We start from the raw sequence: 10,934 nt of genomic DNA, 5'->3' as shown, positions 1-10,934 counted from the left end.
TTCCAGGATTCTGCTATTTATACAGTAACCCTGTAGCAGAGAAGCTGCACAAATAAAAAGCAAAATCTGGTCACTAGTAATTTTTCCCAGGGATATATCTTAGCTGCAGAATTAACCCATGCTCTCTAATTTGATTTGTGTCCCCTGCAATACAGCTCCTACCTCATTCCACTTGGAGTAGTTCAGTCCAGCCTCCCTGGCCTGCCTTAGGGTATGAAATCCTGAGTGAAACTCTCAGTGGAGGGCTCTTAACCCCTTCATTTTGCAGTGGTTGTGAACACGAAACTGTTCAACCTGGCCAGTAGTTCTCCATCTTCCACAGCCCTGTGATGAGATAAGAGGGAAAGATAAGTCCTGTCTAAGACTAGGAAAGGATCACAGAGCATTTAAGCTTGCCACACTCATAAGTATCAAGAGACAAGTCCTCAGAAGCCTTGCAGTGCACACAGTGACTGTGTGTGGCTTTGCACTGTGCCTGCTCACCCCCTAAAACAGCTTAAACTCAGATGTTCATCCACATCAATGCTGCTGCAGGTCCGTTCCCATACTGATTGGCAGTAAGGGAGAAGAGGCAACACTGACTGCACCAGGCCTGTCACATCTACCTGTTCTCACTGGGGCCAGGGTGGAGCTGGTACAACATGGGAAGGGAATGTTACATATGAGAAACCTTAGAGAGCAAGCAAAACGGAAGCATACGGAAGCATAAAAGGAGTCCTCTTATCCATAAGAAACTGAATCATCATAATAGAAGTAGTTTCAGTGTTTGTGACTGTACTGCAACACTTGTCACATTTGGTAGTTTTCTAAAAGGCTGCACTCTCCATTTTCTTCTTGAAGAAGCCGAAGGAACAGCTTTCATTTAAAAAATACAAAAATTATTTCTGCGGTTGCAGGGAAAACTGTGAGAGCGCAACCCACAGCAGTTCAAAAACCAGAAAGCAGATCACCACAGCGCATCATTGCCTGAACAACCCATGTAGTTTTATAACAATCTCATGACTCTAGGAGGCAAAACTTACAGTCCTTTGAGTGCTTGGCACTGGCAATACACTGGTTCCACTATAGCTTTTCTCAACAGTGTGAACTCGCCTGTGGTCCTTACTTCTGAATGTGTGTGCCACCAGCAACATATAATTCCTGACATTGCTAAACATCTTTTCCCTTTTCCACAGTGCTGCTTTTCTTATCTTTTTCAGTCAGCTTGTAACTTAAAGCAAACAGTAAGATCCTCTTAAGCACTGTAGACCTTTCCCAAGAGCAGCCTATCAATTTGCATGAAAGCAAAAAAAGCAGAAGGACTCATCAAATTGTCATCGCATCTGTACAAAGCTTTAAAAAAAAGTGTCTTTTTTCTTTTTCTTTCCCTTCCTTTTATTTTTCATGGAGGTTTTCCCTGAAGCCTCAGCTCTCATACACTGTTCAGCTGTTGCTGTGTTTCTTAGGGAGGCCCTGTGGATTGCAGGGGTCCCTTTCTTGCTGAGACTCTCTGACACTGGTAAAAAGAGAGAAAGCTTCCAAATGTTACTGCATGCTGCATTATTTCTCTTTTTCTCATCTCTCATGTGTTTTCAGTTATGTGTGTATGTTGTTTCTTTGATACTCTTCTAAAAGCTTTTAAACTTCTCAAGCTTTCAGTCAAGCACAGAGCCGAACATTGTACAGACCCACATTCTGACAGATCCAAAAGAAAAGGGACAGAGCCATTTGTAGCAATCAGGAGCCCACGTGCGTGGGCATGCACACAGACACACAGAGAGCTATGGGAAGCTTTGCAGGAGGAAAGACTGCACGATGGACTCATGCAAGCTGAATTTTTTTGCAAATATACAATGCCTTTCCTGCAACTTTGGTTTCACAGTTTGTCACTTCTAATATTAGTAAATGACCAGAGGAAAACAAAACAGCAACCAGTGTTTTTGAGAAGAGAATATTTGGATTTCTATGCATATATCACAAGGAACTAATCTACATGAATCCCAACCCTTTTCTATGGGAGTAGGCACTGCTGTCCATCAAATGAACTGTGGTGTATGCTTATTGTAGTAACATCGTATTTTTCTGCCAACAGCCTGTCATTTCTTTTTCTTCCTACTTTGCAGACGGCTAGTACAGAAATCTGCAATTCAGAGACTGTCCTAGATTCATCTACTGCTGCACTGTTAAATCACACATTTGATGAAAAAAGACAGTCTAAGTGTTCAGTTCGGTTATGAAGACTCAGACACTAGATCCAGCTGTTCTCATGCAGCACGTTTTGATAGATGATACAAATTTCAGACAAAGAAATACCCCATCTCCCAGTGCTGCAGTGCATTTGACTAGAAACATTTTTTAAAAGCATAACTTTTTAATTAAAGAAGTGACCCAAAACTTTAAAATATGAAACTTGCCTTGAGAGATCTGGGAAGTGTCTGCCCCTCTTCTGCAGTCCAAGGATGGACCACATGCCCGTATCTTCCTTTGTTGTCAGCAGTAGTTGAAGGTCTTATCCCAGCAGCACCTTTCATGGAGTAGCTCACACTCATCACAGTCACAGAGAGATTGGGGCTGCACTGTGTGTCTCTCCGAACTATTCTGGAATAAACGCTGTGAAAATTAGCACCTCTATAATCTTCTCTAGAGCATATTTTCCCAAGTTGCAAACATTTGTTTTACCTTTTCCTTCTATCACAACCATCTACTGCTCCTCCCAAGCTATGGAAATATAATAGGTGCAAGGAAAATAGTGTCTGTGCAGATCTTGTCACTACCTCTCTCATTTCACTGGGACAACAGACAGCACAAAAAATTTCCAAATTAGAGCCTTAGTTAACCATATACATGTTTGATTGGGAATGATTCAGAGAGGGTGTTTGATTAGCAGTTTAGAAACGGCAACAAATCATTTGTACTAAACAGCACTATTTTGTTTCCCTCCGAGCAAGTTTGGGAAAACCCTTGAGGAAAACTTTGCTGAAACCCTTTACACACGGTGGTCCCAACCTGTCCAGAAAGTCCTGACTGGATTACACTGATGTGATCAACTCAGTCCTTATGGGCGTTACTGCCAGCAGCGATATTGCACCCTCGCCTGCCCTAGGAGGACTGATAGCCAAAACAGCTCTGAGGGAGATGCCAATTAAACTCCCTCTTATCTTCCTGAGAAGTCAGAAGCTGGAGGCCCTGGCTGCTGCTTTGACTCCTGGTTTCCTCTGAGTTTTTCCACTGAGCGCTTGCAGCTTTTTTTAAGTTCCCATTTACTCCAGAAGCAGAGTGTTGAATGCAGCACTGCCTGCAGCAGAGACATGCACTTGGCTATGGCAGAGGTGAGCCTGAAGGAGCCTGGCCCTGCCTGGCAGCGGACCCCAGGAGCACTCAGTGCTGTAATAAATAATGCAGGGCAAGTGTAGAGGAGGCATGAGACGTGGGAAATGTGATATCTCAGTTCTGAGGCCCAGTTGGACCAAGTTGGCAGTCTTGGATAGAAACAGAATAAGTGTGAGAAATCACTCATCCTTAATAAATACTAGTTTCATAGGCCTTGCTGGTTGTGAGAAGCATTCAGCTTCAGCAAGTCATTGAAAACAAAATGTGCATTTTTTCACTTCAGAGGATTTAGGATTTGATTAAGTACAGAAAGAGGGAGCTCAGCGAGTAAAAGGACTAGACTCTCACTTCAGGGAATTCAGGTCAAGCCCTCTGTGAAACGAGTTCATGTCTCAGCTCGGCATCTCCAGCAGATACTAGCTCACATCACGAAACCACTGTAAAGGATTTGGCACAGTATGACATATCTTAGGATCCCTGCTTAGAAATGTGGGAAGGAAGGGATGAGGCTTGGCCTGCATTAGTGCAGGACTGTGTTGTCTCTCAGATGCAGAGAGCAAGCCTGAGGACGTCTGGATGGGAAGGCTTGGATCGTCTTTAACCTGGAATCATATCTGTAAGGTGGAGACCGTTCAAGTTTTATTTTATACTTCAACTCAAATCCTTGCCTATCTCTCTGGAGATGGCAGCATTGAAGAGTATGAGGAGGACTGAAACACCCTGTGTGGGGTTCTCTCTCTGAGAGATCTGCACACGCAGGAAAACAACCCCATGTGGGTGAGACTGTAGCCACACTGACCTGCTGTGGGCTGTGTCCAACTAACCTCCAGCTGGCTGTGTCAGGTCCTCCTGCTGTGGTGTGGCACAAAGACTACTCTGCAGCTACCAGCTGAGTCCCCAGGGTTCAGAAAACCTCACACACCATGCTGAAGCCACAGCTTCAGCACCTGGAAGCACCTACATGCAGCACCTGGAAAAGCAAAGGAATAACAAAGGCAAATCAACAAAACCTGTGAAGGGAGCGTACCTACATTAAAATTTGTAAGTTATGTAAATCTTTAGTTATCAGGGAGAATTGAAGCACATCAAAAAAGGCCACCATATCAGAGAATGAGAATGCTCTCCTGACTTCCCTCACCATCTCTATGTATTCCAGGTGTATTCATGGGGGACCTGGGCAAAACTAGTTTTTCCTTCTCTCTCAAAGACCATTTAATCCGTCTCTTCTTCCAGTCTCTTCAGGGTGTAGCAGGCAAGTGGCAGCTGCATCCTAGCTTTACCTGGGAGCAACTGGAATTACCATGAGAACAGACTTGCTCACAGTGCATGGCCAAATTCACTCTTGGGCAAGATGTGATGTGTTACAATCAAAAATGTCAACAACAGGATCTGAAGATGTTAGTTAGTCTCCTTGGCATCCTCCCCACACCTGGTATTTTAGGGCTATTCTACAATGCAAACTTACACAAAATTATCAACTTTGGGTTAAATTCATCCTTTTTATTGCATTTCTAACTTGAAATAGTTTAATTCTCTGTACAAAAGTTCATTAATGTAAAACTCTAAACTTTACTACTTAAACTAAATTGATTAAACTTATTACCACTAGGGATAATTTTAATGAGGCATATTCCAAACTATTCAAAAAGAAAATGTAACTTTTAAATGCCATTCTAAAGTAAAGCAAAGCAAACTGTAGCTTTAAGAAAGCAGAAATCCATATTCTCTCTTGTTTGATAACTACCCATATTTGGTATACTAATACAACTGAAGAAAAATATTCTAAAACTAAATTCCTTTCAATACATTAAGAAAAATGTCCTTTACTATGGGCCTGACTCAGAAAGATACTATAAGAATATCCCTATGTCTAACTACAAGAACAGTGTCAATCAGTGTATGTTCATGTGAATAAACACATTAATAAATAAGCTCTTTTACAGTTCTTCTTTGAAAAACATATTTACTGTTCTGTTTCAAAAGCATATAGCACTTCTAATAGCAAATTATTGTCATTGAAGTCCATTTTCAATTTTCTGTAGAGTTGCAGAATGATTTTTTGGCTTGACAGGATATTTTCCCCTTCCAACTTTCTTGTTTAATCCTGTCCATTATTCTAAAGCCTGACTTTAAATAGAATTTATACTCATTCACCCCTATAGACGCATCTGTAATTGGATTTTAAAGCTGTGCTACCATGACTGCACAGATGAACTAAGGATGCATTTGTACACATGGCCAGTTTGACACATTTGGCAATTTTACAGTTGGCCATTTTCACAGTGTATTCTAAGCCATGAGGAATACAAGAAAACCAGACATGCAATTGCTATGGAGTAACCATCTCACATATGAAAGACTGTGAATTTGGATGTTTGGGATTATTGCTTTATTAAAAAATAACAACTAATTTGCTCCACAGTGAAGATAATGAAGCACCCATTTTTTTCTATGTCATAAGAGTTTTCTCAAACTTTATTCCTTGGTCACCTCTGAAGATCACCATCTTAAACTTTGTTGAATAAAGTATCTTGTTGAATTATTCTGTTCAGGACACAAAGCAGAGTGGTGTGTTCATTAGAAAAATTCCATATGGAATTTCCATATGGAGCCATACGGTACTGGCTCTGAGCTCCAGTACCTCCTAATTTTGGCTTGAAATATTTCACTGTCTTTACAACTGTGAACATATTTACTTTACAGCTGTGAGGACGTGCAGATGCCCTCTAGTGGCGTGTTTCTCTGAATTTTCTGCTGCCATGCCCTGAAGACATTACCAAATAGAAGACCAAGTGCCTCCCTCTGCAATGCCATGCACATGGTAGCCAAAACACAGTGCAGAGAGAAAAGAAAGAGGATGGCATATATAGCTTCAACTGCATAAAGCAAGGTTGAGGCATGACATGGAATCGGAGATCCCTGTTCCAGACATTCTGCCCTCTCAAACCAGTAGGCCTCGTGATATATAAAGTACATCCAACTAGACCAAATGTGACATCATCTTCAGATCCTCAGAAAAGGATGCATTTTCCTGTCAGTCTCAGTCTTTGTTTACAAACATCTGCCTTCTTTGCCTAGCCATTCCCTTCCAACATTGACTGCTTTCCATTGACAGGTTCTCCATGAGAAGCAACCACCAACAGTGGAAGTTCATCAGCTGCCAGAGTACACTGACTTTGCCAAGAATTAGAAACAAGTCATTTTCCCCTGTGAAAGAGCCAGGTCTGAAGAGTAAATCAAGTAATTCAAATAATGCCAACTAGTCAAAACATTAGCAATGGAAAAGAAGGAAGCTTGATGGAAAATTTTCAACATACCCTTGTTATAGGTCAACTCCTGGGTGGGATTATTGTCTGTCTCAATTTTCCTGTAGAGCAGCTGGAGAATATTATAATCAAAGCTAAGTACAGGCAATGTGTTTACCTGTTCCAAGCAGCAAAGAGCAGACTGTAGTTTACAGTTCTAGACACAGAGGCATATCCGATGTGTTCATCCAGTATTTAACTTATTACTGCCCCATGATAGTGGACAGAAGTCAAAAAATCCAGTCCTTCTCACTTCACCTACTGCAGGCAGGTGCCACTCAGAAGACCATGTTCAGGAAGCAGCTTTCCTGTACTTACAGAGGAACCACCATGGTCATGGAATGTGTTAATTACAATTTTTAGCAACCTTGGTCAAAAAATAAAAAATAAAAATAAATAAATGAGGACAAAAATACCAGTCTATCTTTGTCTGATCCTCTCATCACCTTTTTTTTTTTTCTGATCCTGCCTTGTCTGTCCAACCATAGTGAGATGTTCTCTTGCAAGTATATATGTCGCAGTTTAAGAAGTTATTCTTCAGATGAACCTGACTCAGCTTGCACTGTGAAACAGAAGAGGAACATTAGTGTAGTTGCTTATTCAAATTCTGCACAGGGTTTTAATGTACAGGTGATGCTACCTTAGGTGGCTTTGCAAGAGCACCCTTAAGTATGGTCTTAGACTATAAACTTTATCAATTCTTGGAAGATATAACTAGATTGGCAGTTTAGATTACATTTTTAAACTGAGGTTGTTTGTTCCCAGTGTATTTGAAAGAGCTAAACACTGCACTTTTTTCTCCTGGGACACAATCTTTTCTGGAGCACTTACAGTAAATGTAAAGAGAACCACTGACATTTGAATCCCGGATTGAGGATCAGAGGTCTCTCCAGCCTAACATAGTTTCATTATCAGTCAATCAGCCAAGCCATTTAAGCTAGGAATGTAAAATCTTTTATAGATAAACACTGAAGGTTTGTGCAGCACCTAGCTCAATGATTGGGGCCACCAGTGTTATCAAACAATAAGAATTATAGGAGAAGGGAGCAGTCACAGGAGTGTGTGTGAGGTGTATCAAAGCCAGAATGCACCTCTGAGGAGCTTTTTGTCAGGGTGGGGACATAGGATCAATATAAACAATACTAATAATTTGCAAATGATATTTCCTTTGAAAATAACATCTGAGTCTTAAAGAGAATTGAGAAAATGCTGTGCTCCCGATACCCTCAAGCCTTAAAATCCATGTCCTTGGCAATTTGGTTGGATGTCATGTGGGGGGAGGAGAACCTACATGGATTTAAGATTTGCTCTGTCTCTTTCTGTGAGTGAATCATTACAGATGACCAACACATGGAGAGGGAAGGGCAAGGGCCCCCGAGGTTGTCAGACACTCAAAGAACAGTGTTATGAAAGCAGACATCTTATAAATAATTATAAAAAAATCTGTTCCATTCTTTCACACTGAACCCAGATGGGCAAGCCAGCCCCTTAAAGATGGTCTTTCTCTGCTCAGTCAAAAATGGTATGAAAATGAAGCATTTGACAAAGAATCTGCATACATTTGTAAAGTATATTTTTCAAGCCTAACCCAAAGTAGGTGCTTAATAAAGTCTTTGTGTATCTAAGCTTCAAGCCACTTGCCAACAATTATCATCATACAGAAAGGTCATTGGTTCTTTTACATTCTGCCTTTTATAACTATTTCTGAAGCTACTGATTTTTGAGAAAGGAGCAAAAAGGAAAACCACACAAATGCTAATTACAGCAGGGCAAGAAGCTTTGCCATAAACAGACTTTTAACATTAGTTGTGACTTCTACCAAATAGGCTGTGCTTGTGTACTTCTAAGTGAAAGATCCAACTTTTAGTATTTGAGGTATAATTTCAAAAAGTGTTCAGTAAATCTTTGTCTCACTGCCAACAACAGACATCAAGGCTACTCATGACACAAAAGCATGAGAATTCTCATGGAGGAAAATGGGTGTCCTGATCATCTGCCTGCTTGGTGTCAAAAGAACCTACTGCAATTCTTCATTCTTATATTTGTTTTATAAAACTGCTTTTGACTGTAAACCCTTTTTCTCTTCTGCATCCCTACCCAGACCTTCTCCAACTACCTCACACACATCTCTCATGCTCTTAGTGCACGTACCAGCCTCAATAAATGGAAATGAATCCAGGCCAAGAAATTCCTGCCTTCTCCTGGGTGCCGTGCCACTACTTAAGGAGCCGTGCAGCATACCCTCTACCAAATAAAAACAAAGCACTTGCAACCATGGCATGGCTTATCTTGAAGCGCTAATGCAGCACTGTTTGGCTCTAGCTCCAGAGGAGCAGTTTGCAGAAAGGTGTCCTCAGGGACAAAAGTCAGGACTGGTTAATAGCAAATAGGATTTTCCCTGCTTCACATTTGGCTCCCAGGCTTTTAGACAAGGCACTAAACTTGCAGAAATGTAGACAACTTATTTTAAGCAGTTTTTATTCCTTGGTCTCCAACTGGGTATAGCTACAAACAGGATGCAGGGTTATGAAGGGATAGCTGTGCTGCATTTAAACATGTTAACTTAGGCACCAGTAGCTGTGTAAGCACAGCAGCATGCAGCTCAATGCAGGACTAATTTGCCCTGCCGCTTGTTTAACACCAGCTTGAATAATTCCACAGTGATTTGCAGTAGCCATACCCAATTTCCACATCAGTTTCAGACAGCTATAGCTTTCCCTCCTGTAATTGAGTTACATACCCCCCTTGTGCACTTGCAGCTTTGATGGCTGTAGGCTCTGATCTATGGTAAATTACTCAGGCTGGATGCCGAAGGGGATTAAAATTTCTGTTCTTGGGTCAGTTTAGGGCCTGCCAATAAGAGAGAGAGAAATCATCAACATTGATCTAATTAGCAAGTAAAACTGTTGCATATCAATTACTAAAGAGAAGGCCTGTGTTTAATTCTGTGCCAGTGTGGATCTATCTGGAGTATCCAGACTATGCACCACTCCCACACGAGGATCAGCAGAAGTCAGGGCACAGAGCACCCAGTGTGTGCTTTCTTCCTCTGGCCTTCCATGCAAGCCTTTTTGGGAGTCAACCCCCTATATCCCTATTGTTTTACTCACACAAACAAATCCCCACATCTTCAATGTTAATGTCCTTACTCCCTTAAGTAGTTTTTCTCAGTTGCTCAGACAAGAAAGACATGTAACAATGATGTTTCAAGTTGCTAAGTGAAGGAAAAAAATAAATAAAAAATTAAGAGTTACTCTGTCTATCAGATAGCTCAGGACCAGGACAATGGGGAGGGCTGTGTCTAGCAGCACGTTGTATATGCAGTTTACAGGATTGCTCTTACTGCATCCAGCCTCAGGAATACAAGAGACTGGAAGGGAAGAGCAATACCTCCTAAAGAGAACAATCACTATAAAAATAATCAAGAAGAGCAAACTGACTCAGATTGAGAAGTCAGAATGAGGCAGCATTCAGAAGAGCAAAGCTGCCACAGAGCCCATCAAGCGATTAACGCAACCACATGTCAGAGCCAGAGGCAACTCCATGGCCACCAACACAACTGACTGCCTGAGGACTCACACAAGGAGCCAGATGCTGTGTCTGGGAACCCATCTTCCACAGGTCGGCATCAAGATCCCAGGACTGTCATCTTGAGAAGAGGAAGAGCAAGTACAATATGTCAACATAAAACAAAGGTTGAACTGGACTGGATTTGGTTTTGTTTGTTTGTTTTTAATGCAGTGAATTATATATAAAACACCTATTTTTGACATACTTTTGCCTTGCTGCATGTCTGGCTTTGCTTATAACAACAAAAAGAAGAGCCACTTTGCAAATATTAAGAATGGGCCCCAATTACATGTTTCCCAGCACTATTGCCTCAGGCTTGGGAACCCAAGGAAACCATCCCCACATTCTCCTTTGCAAAACAAACCCTCAGATCACAGGCTGATGAGGCAAACAGACCCCTCCCTGTCCTGCAATGGAGATAGGCCAGCAGAAGAAACATAAGAAACATTTACCTTGCGCTCTGCCCTGCACTTTTTAGATAAGGCAAACAGGGTCTGAGCCATTCTTGATTTCAGTAATCAAGAACTCAGCCGATGACAATTGCAAAATCTAACTCAAAGGCAACAAATATCCATCCTTGGAGGCACGTCCATCCGGGAAGAACAAACTTTGAACAGTTAAGTCAAAAATGCCAGTTTGTTTATCACCAAACAAAAAAGGTAACCGAATGATCAACTCCAATTCCTTTGCCCTGATATTTTAACTGAATCACAAATCAAAGGGGAGAGCCTGGAAATTTCACCTTACAAA

The 10,934-nt window shown here is 41.4% G+C and overlaps 1 long non-coding RNA gene across 1 annotated transcript in view; it reads right to left on the bottom strand.

Moving 5' to 3' along the window:
- Positions 1-9,424: 9,424 nt before the first annotated feature.
- The window catches only part of LOC310894330, a 111,478-nt gene continuing 109,968 nt past the window's right edge, over positions 9,425-10,934 (bottom strand). The window contains exon 8 of the long non-coding RNA XR_014579813.1: positions 9,425-9,464. This is a non-coding gene — a long non-coding RNA (uncharacterized lncRNA). The remainder of the gene's footprint in view (positions 9,465-10,934) is intronic.

This window comes from Anser anser (genome assembly GCF_964211835.1).
Source record: "Anser anser genome assembly, chromosome: 2".
Lineage (NCBI taxonomy): Eukaryota > Metazoa > Chordata > Aves > Anseriformes > Anatidae > Anser > Anser anser.
Note: the sequence above shows the minus strand (reverse complement) of the source record. Positions and strands in the feature narration are given on the sequence as shown.